This window comes from Electrona antarctica, assembly GCF_951216825.1.
Source record: "Electrona antarctica genome assembly, chromosome: 5".
NCBI lineage: Eukaryota > Metazoa > Chordata > Actinopteri > Myctophiformes > Myctophidae > Electrona > Electrona antarctica.
Genome location: NC_136810.1, coordinates 16,025,020 through 16,047,091, shown reverse-complemented (window position 1 = coordinate 16,047,091; position 22,072 = coordinate 16,025,020). Strand labels below are relative to the sequence as shown.

The 22,072-nt window shown below is 42.5% G+C and overlaps 1 protein-coding gene across 2 annotated transcripts in view; it reads right to left on the bottom strand.

The window, feature by feature from the left end:
- LOC306923813 (chemokine-like protein TAFA-5) overlaps positions 1-22,072 on the bottom strand; it is a 220,717-nt gene that overhangs the window by 191,740 nt on the left and 6,905 nt on the right. Inside the window, exon 1 of one of the 2 annotated variants that reach the window (XM_079502130.1) lies at positions 15,862-16,158. The exons of the other annotated variant lie outside the window; for it this stretch is intronic. The gene's annotated coding sequence lies outside the window, so the exon portion shown is untranslated. Of the gene's footprint in view, positions 1-15,861; positions 16,159-22,072 lie in introns of those variants that run through there. 2 annotated transcript variants of the gene reach the window in all.

The window sequence follows — 22,072 nt, the reverse complement described above, 5'->3', positions numbered from 1 at the left end:
GCGAACGCAGCTGTTGTGGCAGTCTGACACACATACACACACAGAGCATTTTTTTCCTCTTAATTTTTTTTCTTTTTTTATATATTATTATTTTTTATTATTAAAAAAATATATATTATTATTTTTTTGCGTGCGTGCGTGCGTGCGTGCACATGCGTGCGATGCACGTGCGTGCGTGCGTGTGTGCGTGCATGTGTGTGTGTGTTTTTGTGTGTGATACAGCTGCGCCCTCTGGTGGTGGGCGGGTGGTGTTACAGCGTGACACACAGACAGACACACACACAGACATGATCTGCTGGGTCTCATAGTAAATGCTCACTGCGTTCGCAATCACTGCGTTCGCAACAATGGGCCAGAGTGGCCTCCCCAGACTCACATTTTTCACACAGAGGGGAATATTCTATGCAATTTGATATTCGTAGTCTATGGACAATCTTGAACTGCATAAGACAGTTTCATAAGACACATCTATGAATCTGCAGGAGGGAATCGTTCCATTGTTCTTCCGATATCTGTATACCCAGTTCTCTTTCCCATCTTGTTCGTATACCTGAGGTATCCTGAAGGGAAAACTTACGTCATGTGTAAAGGAGCAAATCGTCTAACCAATCACATGTTGGTGGGAGTGCTTGGCCAATAAGGGACCACCTTATTAACTTTATGTACCTTATGTAGCAATGTCAAATGTCCGCTAACATAAATTGATGTACGATGATAAGAGTGCCCCTCACTTCACACAGGTGTGATGTTTTATGAATGAATGAATAGATGTATAGAACAGTAGTTCTCCACCAGTGGTCCAGGGACCACCAGTGGTCCTTGAGGTGGTTCCAGGTGGTCCCCAGCTAAATGATGGAGAGTTGGTAACCAAATGGACCCTTATAGATCTTTAACTCTTGAGAGTTAAAGTGGAAACCAAATGGACCTTTAAGGGTCCATTTGGTTTCATTTTACACTCTCCAGCTTTTGGTGTGTGTGCACAAACTTTGTCCTACACAAACATTAAAATGCCATTGACAATGGACAATTTTGAGTAAGTAAGTGAAAACACAAACATTGCGTAACACAAACATTGATGATGAAGGTGAGGACGGAAGTTGTGATTGGCCGGAATGAGATGATGTATGATATAAGAGGGCCCCTAACTTCACAGTTCACATGGGTGTGATTTAAAAAAATATATCTGCATTACTTACCGTAAGTTAATTTTAAAAAGTCTACACAATTAGAGAATGTAGAAAAATTGTTATTTTGATACTTTGCCTGTTACTCTCCTATGGTACCAACATCAATACAGCATGGAGATGTGTACATATTCTTTAGTTTTGGGTCTGCAAGCCTAAATCTCATCAAATGGTGGTCCGTGGCTCAAATGCAGAATCAATAATGGGACTTGATATGAAAAGGATTGAAAACGACTGATGTAGAAGACCTACTTAACAAACAGAAACATAATTGCCTCCCTAGCTGGTGATCATTGACGAGTGTCAACGAGCACCACGGACACACATGCACAGCACACACCTCTCCTTTGCAGTAAAGTGACTGAAGTCTCATTTCTCTCCAAAAGCCCTTGAATATGATGGGATATGATTAGGGATTACTGTGATTATGGTAAGCTAACACTCACATTTCATACCACATACACCATACCTAAAACGTTCACTAACCCCCCCATTGTTTTTTTGTTTGTTTTTTGACAGGATTGGTGAGGGCCAGACAGATGGTCCTCGCAGGCTATAAATGGCCCATGGGCCGCCTATTGGGGACCCCTTCCCTATTGGCTGGATGAATGGGATATCTGGCAAAAGATATTAAAGAGTGAAAGATTATTATGTCAAAAATATATTCCAACGACTCCATGCTCCGAAGAGGCCTAATTAGGCCACATTATTAGGTCCATGCACATATGGTCCATGTTCTTTAAATAGACCCAGTTCTCTGATATGAGACAGGACCCTGCACCAATCAACCAGAGAAAAGAGTCTTAACTGTACATTCTCAAACAAATTAGGCTGGTGGTCGTTTCATAGCCACAGCCAGACCAATTTTCTACACACTGGTCTACCAGGTCTATGAAAAACAAGCCAAAATAAGTGACTAGTGGCCACACAAGTCACTGTCATTGGGGTCCATGATGACATGAAAATGCTTAAGAATCACAGATTTAAACAACATTAGGAAGCAATCCAAAATAATAAGTCTAGCCTATACACTTAAATGGATATTAAATTAAAGACAAAATTACATCGTCTACTCAGACAGTTTTCAGGTTGCTCGAATCAGTAATTAGATATTCGATATAAATTTACGCTGCCCCGCCCCCTTCCTATACAAACACATTGTAACTTCAAACTCCATTGTAGATTCATTGAAAACACTTGGTTCTGGTCACTGATATTGTCTAATACATGAGGGGCCGTGATTACCTTTTTCATTTATAAAAACAAACAAACACATAACACATTAACCACCAGGATTACTTAATTAATTCACCTTGTACTGCCAATGATTACCCCCGTTTTACCCTTATTTTGAAGAGCCAAAACCTGTGGATGTTACAAATGTCAATTTCACTGTGTGTGTTGTCAGACCGGATGTTGATCTCCCGCTCAGGTACGTGCAGAGAGTGTTAAGAGAGGCAGGGGCTGACATCCCGTAAGAGGGCACTTTTGGACAAAAAGAGCGAAAATAGCATACCTACAAGCTCACAGAGAAAGGACTACCGGGATGATTACAGTGCTGGCTATAGACCGCCGAATAAGGGCCGATTCATACTCCTATTTTACCGCTGTAGTGCCGAAATGATTTTGGCTCGTCAGAAATTTTCAGTAGCACCGAAGAGCCGACTTTAGGACGGTACCCGCCCCCCCCCCCCCCCGAACCTCAAATGACGTCACATTGTAGGCTCTACAGAGTCGAACCGACTTTTATTCGGCTCTAAAATAGGAGTATGAATCGGCCCTAACACTTGTTTTGACCAGAAATGCCATCTGGGACAAGGAATTAGAGATAAAGGTGATCAAAAGAAACATAGTGGGTGCAGTTGCACGCAAAATTCAAGATGGCGCGCTCCACTGCTGTTGACATCATCACCTTGCAACCCAATGCCAATGTAAGTAACATCACGACTCGATCGATCATGAACACTATAAAATACCCTATAATGTCCCTTGGGCGAAAACCAATTCGTTTTGTTTATTTGAATTGCAAATAATCCACAACACATTTCTCCATTGCGGTCCGCTCACAACATAAGCATGTTTGGTCCTGGAAGAATTCACCTCCAACAACCAAACATATAACACAAACAAGACTATGGTTCGTTGTTTGGTTTGTTATGAAATATACAATGTGACCCTGGTGGTCTCTGTACTTTGGAGCTTATAAAGGGTTTCATTCTGCACTTATGAAAGACATTCTGCCAATAACTCACTATTCACTATTCAGTTTGTTATATTGTCGCACGCAAGCACACACGCACAAACACCTTTAGCACAGAGGCAGCTTATACTGTATGCCGCGGTAAACCAAATATTTCTGCAAGTGCGCAGATGTTCGTTTGAGCAACATTTATCTTCAGGATGTTTTACTGCCTAGCGAGAGGCGAGAGAGAGCTGAAAGGCAAAGCTGTTACACAACATAAAGAAACCGGCCTGCTCCAGATAAACAGCTGTCTACTCTAATATGTTTCCGCCAGCAGCGTTTTTAACTAAATGACTGTTGCAAATACCACGCATGCTGTAAGCATTTGAAAAGGGAAACATGAAACACGATTCAAACAATTGACTCCGGGCGCAATACACACTACTGCTGAATGAGGTTCCATTAATTACATCATAGGCAGAGAATTGAGCATGGCTAATGTCATTACTTGATGGGTTTCCGAGACGATCGACATGAAAATTAAAAGGCCTGTGAAAACGCAAAAACAGCAATAAAGCATGCGTGAATTAGACACGCCTGAAGTACTTTATCTAGTAGAGTACGCTATATACCCTCTAAACTGTTCATTTTCATTTGTCAAACCCTTAGCCTGTTTTCTTCTGTGTTGAGCTTGGCACAATAGTAAAAAAACAACAGCTTAATTTAGGTATTTTAGGCAATTTGTGCTATTTGTTTTTTTCTTTTTGTCCAGGCAAGTATACTGTCGTGATTCATTTTGCACAGCAGGAATGTCCTTTCAGTGCCTAGATTATAAATTGAATTTGTGCATTTAACATACACAGTAAAATCCTCACAAGTGTACTTCCTTCAGACAATGCAGCAGCATAGATAACGTCAAACAGCAACACACACATGAATGCGGTTCAAGCACATTGTGACAAGAGTTTCAGTTAGTCAAGTCACCTGAAAATACACACGGGAGAAAAACCTTTACACTGTAAACAGAGTTTCAGATTTTTTTGTATGTTATTTAGCATACCCAATAGTAACATGATCCATTGAAAATTCTCTTCTATCAATAATTTTGTGTTTCAACCATGTACTGATCTATTATTGGATTCATTGCAAACGGACCACTAGGGGGTGAGCCCAATTAAGTCGTTTGCGATGGTTTCTGAAAATCGTGTGCCCATACACCACACCAAAAATATATTGCATTCCCTCCCAGCTAAAATAGACAGGGCCTGCAGGCTGCATGCCTTCCCACTTGCCGTATTTTTATTTGCACTTGAGCTGTAGGTGAAGTTGTTCAGTGTTCCTTTACTAAGGACAAGAAGGCGGGCTCAGGTCATGGTATTTCACTCATTCTGGTCTCAGACATGAGACAGTGAACATGGGGCACCATGCTGCTGGGGAGCTGTCCCCTTCTGATAGAGTCAGATTATCTCAAGACTGTTTGCTTGGTATTAAGCATACAAATGGTTTATCAATTTCCTTTTTTGAATTGCATTGTTTTAACATTATGTTTGGTCTCTTCAGTCTTGTATATGTTCACCTAGCCCTCATCAGAAATCACTCTTTGGGCCTGGGCCCTGGCTCAGCGGTCCAGGCCCCTTTGGCCGGTAGCCCAAGCCTGGCAGTGTGCCGCGGGTTCGACTCCCGATCCCGAAGGCCTTTACTGCATGTCACCCCCCCCCCCATCTCTCTCCCCCATTTCCTGTCAGCCTACTGTCTGTCCCTCTATAAAAAATATAAAAATAAAAGGCAAACGCCACAAAAAACATTAAAAAAAATGAAATCACTCTTTGGCAGGCACACAAAAGATTGAAAGTGGTTCAGAGTTCTATACTGTGAACATAGAACCTGTGGAACATTGATCCTGTTTACAGGTATATCACAGTGGCTCAACATCCCTCTTCCATTCTTCACTTGTGTCCCTATTCTACAGGAGCACTGATATTGTACTACTCAATACTAGACTGCTTGCATTGTTGAAGATCCATACAATTGAAATGTATTCTGTTGCGCTTTGTTTCAGAGAGAGAGAGACAGAACACCTGGGAAACAAATGCAAATCAATGCGTTAGCCATTGAATGCCAGCATTGGAAGACTGCCCAGGGATCCAAAGATAGTTTCACCTTTCTCCCTGGGTTTGAACAGAAGATATATAGCTTCAGGCATGTGGTACGGAATCATCTGGGGGCATTCAGCTTCAGGTCACACGTTGGTTTTCTGAGGAAGTCAGGCAACATGCTAGTGTTACAGAGGAACTGAACTTTTTAATGATATAGGCTCTCGGTATACCACACTGGTTGCAAAAAAAAGCATGAGTATCAGAGATATTCAAATAAATAAACAAACATGCTATCAGCCCTTACATCATGGCCATACAGCACAGATGCATGCCAGCCTTCTACTTAATTAAAATTCCTCTGGCAAGGTTGCCTGGAATTTCTAGACTCAATGAACCATAAGGGTTGACAAACATGAGCGTTCCAGAGAGACAACAATAAGATTTATAAACCTTTCAAGCAACAGTGCTTCAACAAGATCCTTGTGGCTGTTTCCGAATGGGAATCCATAAACTAGTGGAAATCAATGGTGTTCAAGGGATAGAAAGGGCAATGACTTGTTGGTCTTGCAGGCCTCAATGGTTGTTTGATGGCCAATGCGTACTTTTAGAATGTTATTGTTTTCTTTTTGAACCATATAAATCTCACAGCTGCAAAGCAAAAGGACAGCACCAATAACGAAAAAAATAATAAAAATAAAGGTTACTTATATTGTGTGTTGATCATTGTATTTTGTATTTATTTTTTACTGTGTTTAAAATGTTTACTGCTTTTTATTGCTATTGTCCACATTGTTTTCCCCGTTTCTGCAATGCGGTGGAGATGAAAGCCATTTTTTGATTATATATTGTTTTACTCTTATATAGAGGGTATGCGCATGCATAAAGTGAAAGGCAGATCGAGTGTCAAATCGAGTGGCAAAGTGAGTGACAAAGTGAATTTAATGTTGATTAAAGTCATTTAATGCAATCAAATATGACTTTTCTGTCATAATGCCTACCCACTCGGTAGGTATTTCCGCATAACTTCCTGGTATGATGATGATGTCACGCGCATACCCTCTATTGTATAATCGGGCCTACAGTAACAATAAATCATTGTGATATTTTGGAACACATCACTAATTTCTTATTGACGTAGAGGTTCATGCCATAATCAGCTGACACAGTGTTAAGAATGAGGTTTGCTTTACAAATGTACTTATCTATGCACAGGAGATGCCAGGAATTAAGCTGAGGGCCACCAGCACAGATACAGCAGCTGAAATCGCTATGGCATTATGCTAGTGTGCATTATCAGAGATGTACAAGGCATCGGGATATCAATTCTTAATCTCTCTCTACTGGTTTTCGGTTACACAAACTCAGTGGCAGGATTAGGAAAATGGATTCTGCGTCTTGGTTCAAGCTGTACGTGCCACATGTGCCGTGCTTGCTGGCGAAACGTTCCTCTGACCCTATTTAGATGAAACATGCATCTCAGTCAACGGCACCCATCTTACCAGTTTCTTAGGCAAAACAAACAATCTGTCCTCACATTTTAATTAAAGGAGATACTGTAGCTGCTCTACTATTCCAGTAAGGACAGTCATCGAAAATTATGTATATAGTTCAATGGTTGTCTGGAATACTCAAAGAAGAACAGTAGAACACATCATATTAGGGGAGAGCAATCAAACTGGGCTGAAAGCAGTGGATAAAAATACAGCTTACTACACACGTTCTAATGCTCAGGGAACTTGAATGTGGAGGGGTTTGCATGTCACCCACAGTGTATTTTGCTGTGTACTCATATACTGTATAAAGAGGGCTCTCTATCAGTAAAAACACGGTCAGCACTTACACTGTGCTTGAAAATACAATGCTTCTTCAAGGTGTGGTTTGAATAAAATAAATCATCTTTCATACTGTGCCACTTCAAATTGAAGTGGACCAAACACTGCTAAGAGGACAGGTGGATAGTGGGCTAAGAAAAAAAAACATTAAATCTAGACTCTGTGGCAGACTTCTCTATACTGTCATTCATCAGGCGATCAAGTTCACTATCAAAATGGCTCAAGCACGGTCGGGCACATTCATCCAGCACTGTGATTAATTCAATTCGAGGGGCCTTGAAGCAGATCAAAGGGCAGGCTCACTCTTCACACCAAATGCACCTGGGATATTTGAGTTTGAGTCTTGAAGATCCACATTGGGTTTGATTAGTTGGGCTTGATTTCCACGCCGTTTCGGACTCTAGCGTTGTTAGTTCATTAAGCCAAAGCTAAGGTGCCACTGTTCGCGGCTTGGGAACTCGCCCGTCATTAATGAAAAACGATGGCCCGCGCCTACAGGTATACACGTCTGACAGAAAAAGAAGGGAAAAAAGACTGCAAACTATCGCTGCAAAATGGCATTGTTGGTGGATTGGAATTAAAATAGACGTAAGGCCCTCAGATCTCCAACAGTTTGATGTTTGGCGACGGTAGATCAAACGTTACTTTCAAGGTCTAATATGGCTGTGAGAATAAGTAAAATATATTTAAATGATCCATTCAACTATTGCACTGAAATACCAAACTATGAATAAACAACCAGGTACCACAGCATTATACATTAAGTAATTCACTATACCTACATTTACATAATTGACTGGTGTGACCCAGGGGTCTTTACTTCGTCCTCTCCTTTTATTGATTTACAACAAATCACTTTGTGGGAAATAAGTCAATCTAAGCTCACAAAGCGTTACGTTGTGGTTATGAGCTTGTAAATCTGCTATTTTTGTCTATTATGACATGCTCAGAATAGAGACGAAAGGGTCCATTTGTTCGTAAGTTTGCTTATAATAAAAGACCAGTCCACACCAACTCATTCTATCAAAACCATTTTAAAGAGACCGCTGCAGTGGTCGTTTCAAGGAGTTCCAACTACTTTTTTTTGTTCTTCTTATTCAGGACAAGCTATATTATTATTGTTTTTGGTGACTCAACAGTTCTCCTCCAGATATCCAGGACCCACAGACAACAGCAGTGTACTGTATTTAGTAGAGGACCTGGCTAAGATATGTATGCACTTCATTTAGGAGAGAATATCTCAACTGTTATTGGCTAATATGACCCCAGCAAACAACTTGGGAACTGTGAAAAATGCTCTATCCTGAGGCGAAATACTTCGAACATGACTATCTTCTAAACCGTTGGAGCTACAGATTTTCTGAGGTGCTCAAAATGTTCAGAATACTCATGTTTGTTGAATCCGTGCCCAAGCCAGCAACCCTCGGGTCATCAAAGTGGCCAAATCCAATCCGCCACCTGAAAAATGATTTATCTAGAACTTTTGAACCACATGAGCATACATATCTTAGCCAGGTCCTAGACTAATGACAAAAGACATTCAAATCCCCTAATTTTGGCTGATTGTCCTTTCGTTTTTTCATCTCCTCCATTGTTTCAGCAACCCTCTCTAGATTACGCTCCTCAACAATCATTAAATGAAGCACATTCCCAGAGCAAGATGTGAATAATAGCAAATGGTGGAGAGAGACTGTTGCCAAGTGGCCCTGGTAGGAGTCCAGCTGTGGACGGGTTCAACAGTGATCAAAAACAGTAAAGCACTTTCTAATCAACCAATTAACAGCCAATTAACATCAGGACGTATACAGAAGCAGTGGTGGAAGAAGGATTCAGATGTCTTATATAGCCTACCTATTAAAACCTGAGGCCGATTTTTACATAGAAAAAATAAATTAAAAAAGCATTGCATGGATGCACCTGGGACGTATCCTGAGTGATGTATCCCAAGGTCATTGGGGTTTTGGGTCTCTCGAACATAATACCCCTCACTCAGGTGACCCAGCTGGGGTGATCAAGTCCTGACTTATGTCCCAGTAGCTACCCTCGATCAGTCCACTAGGGCAAGACCAGGGCCACACAATCCATTGCTCCAGAACTACTCTGCCGGGACTGGCACGTGGAAGGACGCGTGGAAGGACTAGGCTCTGTGGGTTGGCCCCTCCTACGTCTTACCAGGTCCACTCCTCCTCTCACCAGGTCCAGGATCTGTGCATTGCACCAGACTTCCAGCACCAGACACTTCATTCAGGAGTGGTGGATTCTTGAGCCGCAATGGTTCTGCAGGCTCCACCTGGGCAACAGTGGTGCTGCAGGCTCCGCTTGCGGCTTGAATGGCCCTCCTAAAGGCCTCACCGTGGGTTTGTTGGGCTTTCTCCTCACGGAAGACACAGGCTGGGGCGCCAACCCATATACTGCTCCCAGGTGACGTCTACATTTCGGCTGTCACCCGTCTCTCCGGTGGTCACCAGACTATTCCTGGTTGTCAAGTAGTCTATTCCTATGAGTCACTATACATAGAATAACTAGAATGAAAAAAAAAAAAAAAACATTGCATAGATGCACCTGGAACGTATCCTCAGTGGCCCAAGGTCATCTGGGTTTCGGGTAACACTTTAACTGCCCAGAACGGAGATCTCTGTCTTTTAATTGCTTTATATCTTTTTATATCAATACAGTCTTTGAGCGTAATTGCACAACATTCAAAACCGGAAGTCATTGGTCAGTCGGCAAAATGATTCCCCCTCCATTATAATGGAAGGCAGGCAAAATCTTCTAGCGCTGATTTCTCTGAATCTAAATCACAGATTACGATTCAATTTTTTGACGGCCATTGCGGTCCCGTCGCTAGTCGTGGTAAAATAATTCATGCTTCGGGTGGTCGTCGATCGTCCCACGAAGGTCATTTGCTAATGCCGGGTCAGGTCATGCACATGCGCACTGTGTTACTTTGAAAAGGGCTCTGAAGCAGCAAAGAGCTGGGCAAGGTCTATTTACTGGTTCCAACTGACGTTGGGGAGTAGAAGTGTTTTAATCAGTACCACTAAATAAAAATTACACTGTTACAAGTAAAAGTCCTTAAATTTGACTTATAAGTATAAAAGTCAAATCAAAACATACTTACAGTACTAAAGTCAAAGCAGTCAAATCTTTAAAAATTCTAATATACGTGTGATTGTGTTGCATTGCAACACATTAAGAGCTTGTACTGTAGATCGGCAATTTCATTTTTTGCAATAATAATTTAAATCTACAAAGTAACTTACAGCTAATGTTTTAAAATAATTATAATACAGGAAATAGCCTACTCAAGTAAAGTGAAAGTAACCCAAAAGTTGTCTTAAATTAATACAGAACTATAGTGACCATCAATTAGTATCTATTCTAGATGAAGAGCCATAATGCATGATAAGATCATCTGATATGTTCCGAAACGCACAGCAAAATCCAGTGTTAATTTAACTCTGAAAGTGCATAATATAGGCTAGCAGGTGCATTAAAAGCATTCATCTGCATACTTATAAAAGCATTGCACCACGTAACCACCATGTGCAATTTTAACATTTAACGACTCCACTTATAAAAATAAAACACTCCCAACTCCCAAGTAGTTTACTTATTCATGCCATCTGACTATATTTTTTCAGCGAGTAATAGTTGATTAAATTAATCAGATCATAAGCCCAGAAGCAGAGGGCCGTGACCTCCAAATTTACACAAAAGCAATAATATGCTCAGCGAGAGAAAGGAGGCAAGAATATTTGAACAGCTTAATCCATTGAGATCTGGAACGCATCCATGTCACGTTAGCGTTTAACCACATTAACCATTAACCCATTTTGGGGCGGGAACCCGTTTTGGTGTTTTAAACATTGTTATAATTTAGCTATTGAAAAATAGCAGATCTACAAGCTCATAGCGCGCCACCGAGTGGCGCGCTATGAACTTGTAGGTCTGCTATTTTTGAAAAATCGTTAAAATGTGCCTCAAATCTTTCCGAAAATTGTCATGATTTAGAAAACTTTTTTTTTTTAAATTTCGACGTCAGGCCTGAATGGGTTAACCGGGCCAGTCATCGTTAAGTCTATGGGCATGCAGTGCTCTATTGATGGGTACAGGGTTGTGTGAAATCAATCTACTGTTAAGCCCCCTCGCAGGTTTTTATGAGCCGAATTCAGCAAAACATCTCTACTGGCAGGTGTTCATTTGATAGCCCCCAACCACACGCCTGCCTGCGTTTCACAAAGCTCTCATTTCATGTGGTCTTCAGGGCAGCCCTGTGGTATTTTGTGTTCTACATTGACCTTCAGCCCCCGGAAGATAGTTAAACCATTCTGACCTGAGATCAGATTCTAAAAATGTCTTCTACATCCTGACAGTTTTCTGAAAAAGCTATGTTTCTATGTCAGTCGTTCTTTGATTTTTCAAAAATAGCAGACCTACAAGTTACACCAAAAGGGGTTCCCGCCCAAAATGAGTTAAACCAGATCTTGCACTACTGGTAAATGTCACAAGAATCGTGTGTATATGAAATTGAGCAAATATATCTTTATTTAACGTAAGCTACCTGAAGTTCAGATGGAAACAACATATACTCCAATCTGCATTTCTCTTCTCTTTGGTGCAGGGAATCGCCAAAGGAAAACCAAACAAAAAGGCTCTACATGACCATACTATAATGGTGATAGATGTTGGGGCAACCCTTTTGCAGGAAAATAGCAGATCTACAAGCTCACAATGGCTATTTACACCGCTGCTGTCTTGATGAAGAGGTTTGGTTGTGATTGGATATCGCTGCCCGTAGTCTTGGGGACCGCAGGCGTTTTGTTTAAAAAAATAAAAAAATAAAGCATGAGCGAACGAGGCAGGGAATCTAGGTGTGTGAGTGAATCTTGTATTTCGCTAACCAATAACAGTGCAGAGGGGCATCGCTCCAAGTTTGCGGACGCACAGATCGGTGAACCAATAGGATCCACGGGCTGTTTTCGCCGGCAAATTTGAATCCGCCACTCTAGCCCAGAAATTACACTGGCTGGGGCAGGCTATGCTGCCCCTGAAGTTGTGTGGGGTGCCAATCAGTATAAACACCCATTTACATACTAAATACATGCATTGCTAAAACACACACTGCATCACCTCTACCTTTCTGCACTACACTAGCCTGGCTAGTGACTCAAATCACACTGTCGTGTGGTATTTGAGTCTGGAGATGCTGTGTATGGATCTTGTTTCCTGGGGGACGGGTTCAAACATTTTCTCTTTGACGCAATTGGTCAGAGCTACTGTCAGTCAAAGGTCTCAAGCATTGAACGTCACTGTACCAAAGCCCGCCCATATTGCATACCGTGTCCCGATTGGCCACACCAGTTCTCTGTTGTAGGAAATGGGCGTACAATTGAGCCTCTCCAGAGCGTAATCCGCCGGCAGGCAATTTTTTTTTGCCAACGGCTGATTTGGTCTGGCTTATTAGCCAGGCTTGCACTACACCTCTACCACTGCAATAAACAGTGTCTGCATTCAGATGAATATAGCTCTGTTTGGCTGTATAACACAACATTTGTTCACATGTACCGCAGCCACACTCCAATAACCTCGCATCATCAGAGAGTCTCAAATGCTGTGCGTTCTTCACACTCTCCTGGCAGACAGACTGCATTCGTCAACTGGCACACATGTTTAGCCGATGGGCGGCGAACAAAACTAGACTGCTCCGATGGTTAATGTCATTGTAATGAACGAAGATTGCTCTGCAGTCACCCCCCCTCCCTCCTAATCTGCTCCCTAAGAAGGTATTGTTGGGTGCCAGATGAATGTGAGGAGCCGTGGGATGCTCAGCGGCATTACAGATCAGGCTGTGCTCTGACAGCAGAACAATGTAAATGTTGGCTTTGATGTACTGTAGCATATGCCTGTGTGTAAATAAAAAAATAAAAACATGATACTTTTATTATACCCTCTTCTTGTCAAACCGTTTTGGGGAACTTGCAAGGTTGCTGTGACCATTTTCTTTATTATTATTTATTTATCTTTTAAGTCTAAAACTCTGTAATGTGTAAGACTGTGTAATCTTATCAATCCTATATTAAAATTGGCTAATGAGCGTGGGGACGGACCATTCCTTCACGTCACTATGACTTATAACCATAAACAAACCAGATATGGCCATATACACTGTAGGCAGGACCATGGCCATGTCACTATGACTCAAACATAACCATAAACAAACCTGATACGCTCATAAATAGGCATGTCACAGTATTCATTTTGATATAATCTTCCACTGTATTATTCACAGTAAGCATTCCACATAAATGTGTTTTTGGACAACTTCTATACACTATTATGATTTGCGAGTGGCTGCCCCTCCGATCGCAATCTACTACTTTCAAGTGGGCTGCATTTAGATCCACCCTTAAATGGTAAATGGTGCATTTATATAGCGCCTTTATCCAAGGCGCTTTACATAGATTGTGCATTACATTCACCCATTCACACACACATTCATACACCGATTGCTGCGGAAGCCATGCAAGGTACCAACCAGCACATCGGGAGCAATTTGGGGTTCAGTGTCTTGCCCAAGGACACTTTGACATGTAGACAGGAGGAGCCGGGATTCGAACCGCCGACCCATGGATCATTGGATGACCTGCTCTACCTCTTGAGCCACAGTCACCCTTAAATCTCAATATGGAGCTGACCTGTTCTGACATGTGTTGATCTGACCTCATCAAACCCTGTACACTCAAGACATGCTCCTTATATGGCCAGTACATAATTCATTCCATGTCGATCTGATCCCCCATGCCAAAGTGACAGCGCTCGCTCAGCAGTCTGCCAAAACAGAGCCTTTTGTCCATGGGTGCAGTTAACTCTCTTCATCATTGCCACGCTGCAGCACAGATTCCACTGGTTTAGATATGTCATGTGTCTGTGCAATCTGGGTACCTATCGGCAAAACAAACAAGAAACAAACAAAAAAAAAGTGTCTGTGTGACGTTACTATGGATCCCATCGCAGATTGTGTGTGTGTGTGTGTGTGTGTGTGTGTGTGTGTGTGTGTGTGTGTGTGTGTGTGTGTGTGTGTGTGTGTGTGTGTGTGCTTCTGTCTGCTGATCTGCTCCGTTCCTACAGTGGGAACGGAGAAAGGGAGGGGGGTGGAGTAGAAAACAACAGCTTTGGGCAGCAGATCTACAAGCTCTCAACATGTCATGCTGCAATGCATTGTGGGCTTGTAGATAAACTCTTTTTTTTTTTTTATGTTCGAATCCCTGTGCCATCGAACAAAGTTTGAATATTCAATTTTTTGTGGTCAGCCCTAGTCCTAATGTCTAACTCTGGTATATGAATCAATGCCCGCCGCCAACACACCATACTACAGTACAATCAGACTGGCCCCATAAGACAACACACCATATTACAGTACAATCAGACTGGCCCCATAAGACAACACACCATACTACAGTACAATCAGACTGGCCCCATAATACACCTGTATGTTACCAACACAATACTATAGTACAATCAGACTGGCCCCATAAGACACCTGTATGTTACCAACACAATACTATAGTACAATCAGACTGGCCCCATAAGACACCTGTATGTTACCAACACACCATACTACAGTACAATCAGACTGGCCCCATAAGACACCTGTATGTTACCAACACACCATACTACAGTACAATCAGACTGGCCCCATAAGACACCTGTATGTTTTTCTGTGCCACAGAGTTCTACACATTTGTCAAACCCCTGCAGGTAGTGCATAAATACTGTAGGCATTTCCAAATACCTTTCCAGGCAGCAAGCGCTCTTATCCAGAGTCATTTATGACAAATGAAAATGAATAGGCTTAAATTCCTACATGAAACGTCTCTCACAAGGACATTGAACTCAAACTACCGTAAGTAAATGGCAACATTACAGTTGCTGAGTCTCTAGAGAGTTGGACAGTTAGTACACAAATTCATAATTATGTAACAATGAGTTACATAAGTTGCATAGAAATGGATGGGCTTCTTTTATAATCGTATTTTTGACCACTTAAAGCTGCACCATGTAACTTTCCTCTTCTAGCCCGGATTTGAACCCACTGTCCCACGCTGCCGCGCAAGTGCTGAAATGTTTACTATTGAGCTATAATAGATGCTTGCTCAGGGGGAAAATTGAATCTTGACCACGGGTAAAAAATGGTGTCAGATCCTGTGTCTAGTGAGACAAGACCTTTGACACAATCTAAAGGTCTCAATATAATAGAAGAGCACAAACAAACACCCAAATAGCCGTCCTTTCTCTCTGCAGACGTCACCACACCCAGTCTGTTCCTGGTTGTCACTGGTACTCCCACTCCCAGAGTCTTTCAGTAAATAAAACATCTAGCTTACTGATAATCATGAAACATTGTTCCTTTAAAGTTTATTGGATGCTTCCAATGAAAATATATTCCAGTTATATCCAACCAAAAACTGAAATAGTCTGTCTGTTCAAACATCAAGTAAGGCTCAAATCCCGAGAAGAAAAATAGCAATGTATTGCATACAAAGCAAAAATGATATTCCTCTCACCCAAGTCAGAAGGCTCCAGGAGATTCCTTTGTTCCTTTAATCTGTTTCAGTTCATAACATCCACCATCAGAATGTGTTCTTAAATTTGTCCATGCTTCCCTTATTCGGGTCTATATTCATCAGCCACAATATTCAATGGTTTAAAGTTCTGATTTGGTAATGCAGGTTTTAAAGACTCTCTTTGTCAAACAACACCAAAGATTCTTTCACACCCAAAACAGAGCCCCGGCTGCCTCAATTCCTGGAACCTTTAAAGGGATAGTTCACCCTTATTATTTTTTGTTGCAAATCCATGAATTCAAGTCTCCATAGGGTGAGTTAATCGATTTATTTTTGGGGGTGAACTATCCCTTTAAATCTGTTCCTGGTACCTCACTTCCTGGAACTTTCCAAGGAAGCTTTGAGAAGGAAAGGAAGTGGTCACGTGACTGGGCTGCGCCATGACACTTTCATGGAGGCTTTCATGGGAGCACAAAGTACCTGCTGCTGTTTAGATCATCAGATAAAATTATATACTGTGCACCCTGTGCACATCGAAAAGTAAGTGATTAGAAAACAACCTGTGATATGAATTTTATATTTATATTTATTTTATATTCCTGAACCGATTATATGACAAAGGTCTCAATTGTTCATAAATAATGTTTGTTATGAGCTGGTCCAGCCGGCTCCATTCACTGCCATGTATTCATTGCACTTCCGGTGTGAGTTTGGCTCGCATGAAAGTGGTGCGACTGTGGCTCAAGAGGTAGAGCAGGTCGTCCAATGATCCATGGGTCGGCGGTTCGAATCCCGGCTCCTCCTGTCTACATGGCGAAGTGTCCTTGGGCAAGACACTGAACCCCAAATTGCTCCTGATGTGCTGGTTGGTACCTTGCATGGCTTCCGCTGCAATCGGTGTATGAATGTGTGTGTGAATGGGTGAATGTAATGCACAATCTATGTAAAGCGCCTTGGATAAAGGCGCTATATAAATGCACCATTTACCATTTATGAAAGTGTCCATGAAAGTGTCAGTCACATGACCACTTCTCTTCCTTCTCAAAGCTTCCTTGGAACTTTCTTACCACCTTTCCCCCACAACTCCACCTATGAAATAAAAACAGACAGACAATTATTAATAATAATAATAATAATAATAAATCTCTGTGCACTAGGCCTACATTTAGGTGTTAAGGGATATTTCACTTTCAAACAGCACCCCAAGCCTTGCATAGACGTTAAAATAGACCCGAACATGTTTGAAAGTGAAATATCCCTTTAAGAATTCAACCATCGTCATCACCAAGTATGTCATGTGTTCTTCAATACCCATACATGGCTAGAAGATTATTATTTTTTGACAAATTGACCATCGTCACCTATAGCATGTCCGATAGGGATCCCAGTTTGAAAATGGTTTAAAATAAAATATCCTCTGTCTCATCTCTACTGTATCTCCGTGGTCTTTCTGTCGGTGACATGTGGGAGTCACAGAGGAGTGTATATTCCCCCATCGACACTATGTAGGATCACTGCCCTTATCTCACCATAATCCTACAGTTAATCCAGTCACTTTCACACACTGAATGTCAGGACAGAAAATGACTTGGAATGGGAAAGGAGAGGGCCACATTATGTCAAGGACACAGGCATAATATTCCTGTGCTTTCCCACTGATGGAAAGTAACTAAGTACATTTACTTGTAATTGAGTACACTTTTAAACTTTTGTTTTCAATGCATCGAGCTTGCAGACTGACTATTCTCAAAAGATTATTATACATCTCATCATGTCTGTCTGTCTGTCTGTCTGTCTGTCTGTCTGTCTCATGCATTTTTGCTCACATTACTTGGAATACATTATACACAAGCAGAGCTTTGCTGTATTCTTTGTTTTTGTCTCTTTGTAGCTGTAACCAGTCCTTGAAGGATAATGACTAGCTATTGTGGAAGCTTGTGCTAATACAGTATAAAATAATATAATGTAGAGGCGGGATTTTCCTTTTCTCTCTCATTGTGATAATTGGAATATACAAAGAACCCTGGGAATAATGCACCTCTTGTATGGAGTCTAAAAGGGTTAACAAGGAAACAAACATCAATTAATCAATGCAAATTCCTATATTCATGTATTGGGGTTAGATTGCACAAATGTATCCGCTAAGCTCAAAAGCAGCAACAGGTGCTTGAAAGAGCTCCCCAAACAATGATTAATGGCATTCAACCAAAATATGAGTCCTTTATCCATTTTGTCGGGCCTGTAGCTCAAAGAGATAAAGAGAATGTCTAGTGTCTAGTGTGTGTGTGTGTGTGCATATTCAAAGAGAGCGAGAGAGAATGTGTGTTATTATTGGCAGTATGAAAGTACTCGAAGCCGTAGCCTACATGGCCACAAAGGGAATTCATTGTGATCAAACCCTCCTCTTTCTGCAATGTAAACAAAGAAAGCGTGCCAGTACATTAGCCAGATGGCATCCAAACCTAACATCTTCTGTTAATTTCACCCGTCATCTGTTTCAATATTACACTCCACCGCTGAGGTGCTTTTGAAGTTCACTGGTTGTACCAATTGTAATTTGTACCAAGCTGTGGTTATTGTCTCCACCAGGCCGGAGAGAGTATGTTTTGCACTCCGTCCGTCCGTCCGTCCGTCCGTGTGTCCGTTCGCCCGTCTGTGAACAGCTAATCTCCGGCCCTGTTAACCCGGTCGATGCCAAATTTTGCACACACACTCCCTGGATGCATACGATGAACCTCTGCCCCAACATTTCCAGAGCGGCCTGTTATAGCGCCACCAGGAGGCTGACTTTTGAAAAACACATTTTTTGATATTACTCCTCCAGATTCTGTCCAAAATTCCCGCAAATCGTTACACAATATCTATAGTCACGTGTTCAAGACAGATCTGTCCGATATTTCTATCCTAATTGGCTAACATTGGCTTTCAAAGTTTGCAGGATTGGCCCTTTTGACACAAAAAGCCTCAAATCATGAACGCAGCGTGCAATTTACGTGAAATCTTTCACAGACTTTCCTACTAGGCTGAGGAATATATCCCACCCTTTTCACATTGGCCTGTCATAGCGCCACCAACAGGTGGATTTTTGCTAAACACATGTTTGGAACAAAATGCCTCAAATCATCCGATTGCCATCAATGGTGTAAGAACAAATGGCACCCTTTTCACATTGGCCTATTATAGCGCCACCAGGAGGCCACAACCTGACCTGGTGGAGACCTGGGCACTTTTTCTAGTTTTCATTCAACTCCACATGAAGAAGAAGAAGAAGAAGAAGACAGACTCTATCCAGACAGAAGGCTTTTGTTTCCCCTGTACAGCAGTGCTGTACTTCATATTCACAGTCAGGTCCCTTCACACGTGGGAGCTGTCCAGGATCTAACCGGCATTCCTGTAGCGCTGGCCAAGCAGTGGAGCAGCTGAAGTGGAACAGCTGCATCGGGGGGTTAAGTGCTGTGCACAAGGACATCTCAATGCTAGTTGCTGTGGGAGCATTACTTATTCACTTTATTTCCCAGCCATGCAAGCCGGCGACTGGTTCTGTAATAATAATAATGCTGTGTTTTTGTTCCCCTCCCTCGTCCAACATTAGCCAGTAGCACTACTACCGCTGTCTATCTCTGTCTTGGGATTCCTAGTTTAACTACAGGAACAATCAATTGCGAGGCATTTGGGATAGAATGTTCTATTGGACTGGCGCCGGTTAGATTGCTGCCATAACAGCAATAAAAGCGGGTCATAGCACTGTGCAAGTACTTTTCAGCCGCCAGGTTGTCTGGATGCTGTAACACATAGAGGCCTAATCACAGACTATAACCATGAGTACTTTACATCCAAGTAGTCCATGGAGAGATTCTAACATGTTACTGAGACTAATGCAAATGCGGTGGAGTGATGGTGAGATAGGCAATGTCATCATGTCAGTAACCATCAGTGACATGTCAGTTTCATGGTCAGTGTCATGTCAGTTTCATGGTCAGTATCTGGTCAGTTTCATGGTCAGTATCATGTCAGTATCTGGTCAGTATCATGGTCAGTATCATGTCAGTTTCATGGTCAGTATCATGTCAGTATCATGGTCAGTATCATGGTCAGTATCATGTCAGTATCATGGTCAGTATCATGTCAGTATCATGTCAGTATCATGGTCAGTATCTGGTCAGTTTTATGGTCAGTATCATGGTCAGTATCATGTCAGTTCATGGTCAGTATCATGTCAGTATCATGGTCAGTATCATGGTCAGTTTCATGGTCAGTATCTGGTCAGTTTCATGGTCAGTATCATGTCAGTATCATGGTCAGTATCATGGTCAGTATCTGGTCAGTTTCATGGTCAGTATCATGTCAGTATCATGGTCAGTATCATGTCAGTATCATAGTCAGTATCTGGTCAGTATCATGTAGTTTCATGGTCAGTCTCATGTCAGTATCATGTAGTTTCATGGTCAGTATCTGGTCAGTATCATGTAGTTTCATGGTCAGTATCATGTCAGTATCATGTCAGTTTCATAGTCAGTATCATGTACTCTCTGTTGGCAAGCTAGAAGTCTTATCTATAGGTCCTGTTAATTTGCCGGTCGGGTGCTCTTTTATGGTGGTTTTGAATGAGGATAGGGAATTGCACCGTTTGATGGCTGGGTGTTCCACATTTTGGAGGCAGAATAGTGGAATGCTTTCACCTCCATGTTTGTGGCCAACTTGGGGGCTATGAGATCAGTGGAGCTGCCTCTGGTGGAATTTCAAGTGACCCAGAAAAGGTTGAGAATCACTGCAGTACAACAAAGGTGTTGGGTGGTCAGTGCTAATATCCACCGGCCACTGGATTCCCTGGGTAGATCCCAGGAGCACTCAGGGGTGAAGCTTATGTCCACAGTAGCAAGGAAAGGCAGGGAGAAAGGCCCAGGGGCAGTAGGCCTACTGTGTCTCAGTATAGAATCTCTCCCTGGCTTTCGTGTTTCTTATAGCAGATGGACATTAAGGAGGGAGGCCTCGGACTGCAGACTCAGGCCGGTGACTTGCTGGGCTGTGTATTGCTGGGCTGCGTGAGGGCAGGCCGGCTGTTTTGATGACTGTATTTATGACATTTATTATTAAGTCTCACCGACCGCACATGGATCAATAGATGAAGAAACAAAACAAATGCCAGACCCGAGGGGGCAGTGTGTGTGTGTGTGTGTGTGTGCGTGCGTGCGTGCGTGCGTGCGTGCGTGCGTGCGTGCGTGCGTGCGTGCACTTTGACCATTGTGAGCACTGCTCTGTGCAGTGGTGGACAGTAACCAAGTACATTTACACAAATACTGTACTCAAAGTACAATTTTGATGTATACTTCTGCCGGGGGATTATGTCACTCCACTGCCGCTCCATCTCGGTCCGTTCGGCACTGCCGGTAAACTGCCGGTAAACTGCCGGTAAATGCCGGTTAACAGCCGCAACGCTGCCGGGAGAAGGGGCGGCATCTGCCAGGGAAACTGGGGGGATTATGACACTCGACTGTCGCTCGCTTTCCGGAAAATGCACTCGCTCTCTCCCAAGTGGATTAACAAGTAAATGATCAGCTGTTTACATTTTGATGCCTATACTTTTACTCAACATTTTGAACATTGGACTTACTCGTAACACAGTATTTCAACGCAACGAGTAGTGTGTGTGTGTGTGTGTGTGTGTGTGTGTGTGTGTGTGTGTGTGTGTGTGTGTGTGTGTGTGCATGCGCAGGTGTGCTTTGACTGTATGTCTGCAAGTATGTTTGCCCATGACATGCATGCTCATGGGCAGACACAGCGTGTGCGTGCACAATGTGCACACGCCTTTTTATAATTTATGCTCTCAGATATTGAGATTGTTGCCCGCTTCCGGCTATCGACTTTAGTTCCCTCACAACCCCCACCCTCTGCGCTATATGGCCACCACCACACACCCTCTGGCCTATCTACCAGCCGAGGACCCCCCTCGTGCACGGTTTGATCCTCCCTTACGCCCCTGTTCACCAGCCCGCCCCCCAGCATTAGCACCCCCCCCTCTGCCTACTACTTCCATATCAATGACTCCCCGCCCTCCATTCCCGCCCCAAGACTTGAGGACCAAGCCCCTGGGAAATCACACACTGCTCTAATACTGTCAGGAAGAAGTTGAAGCGCCTCCTCGGAAGAGAGAAAAAAAAGAGGTAACCAAACACGCATTTTCATTTTTCCTGCATTTGCTCGTGTCTTTTCC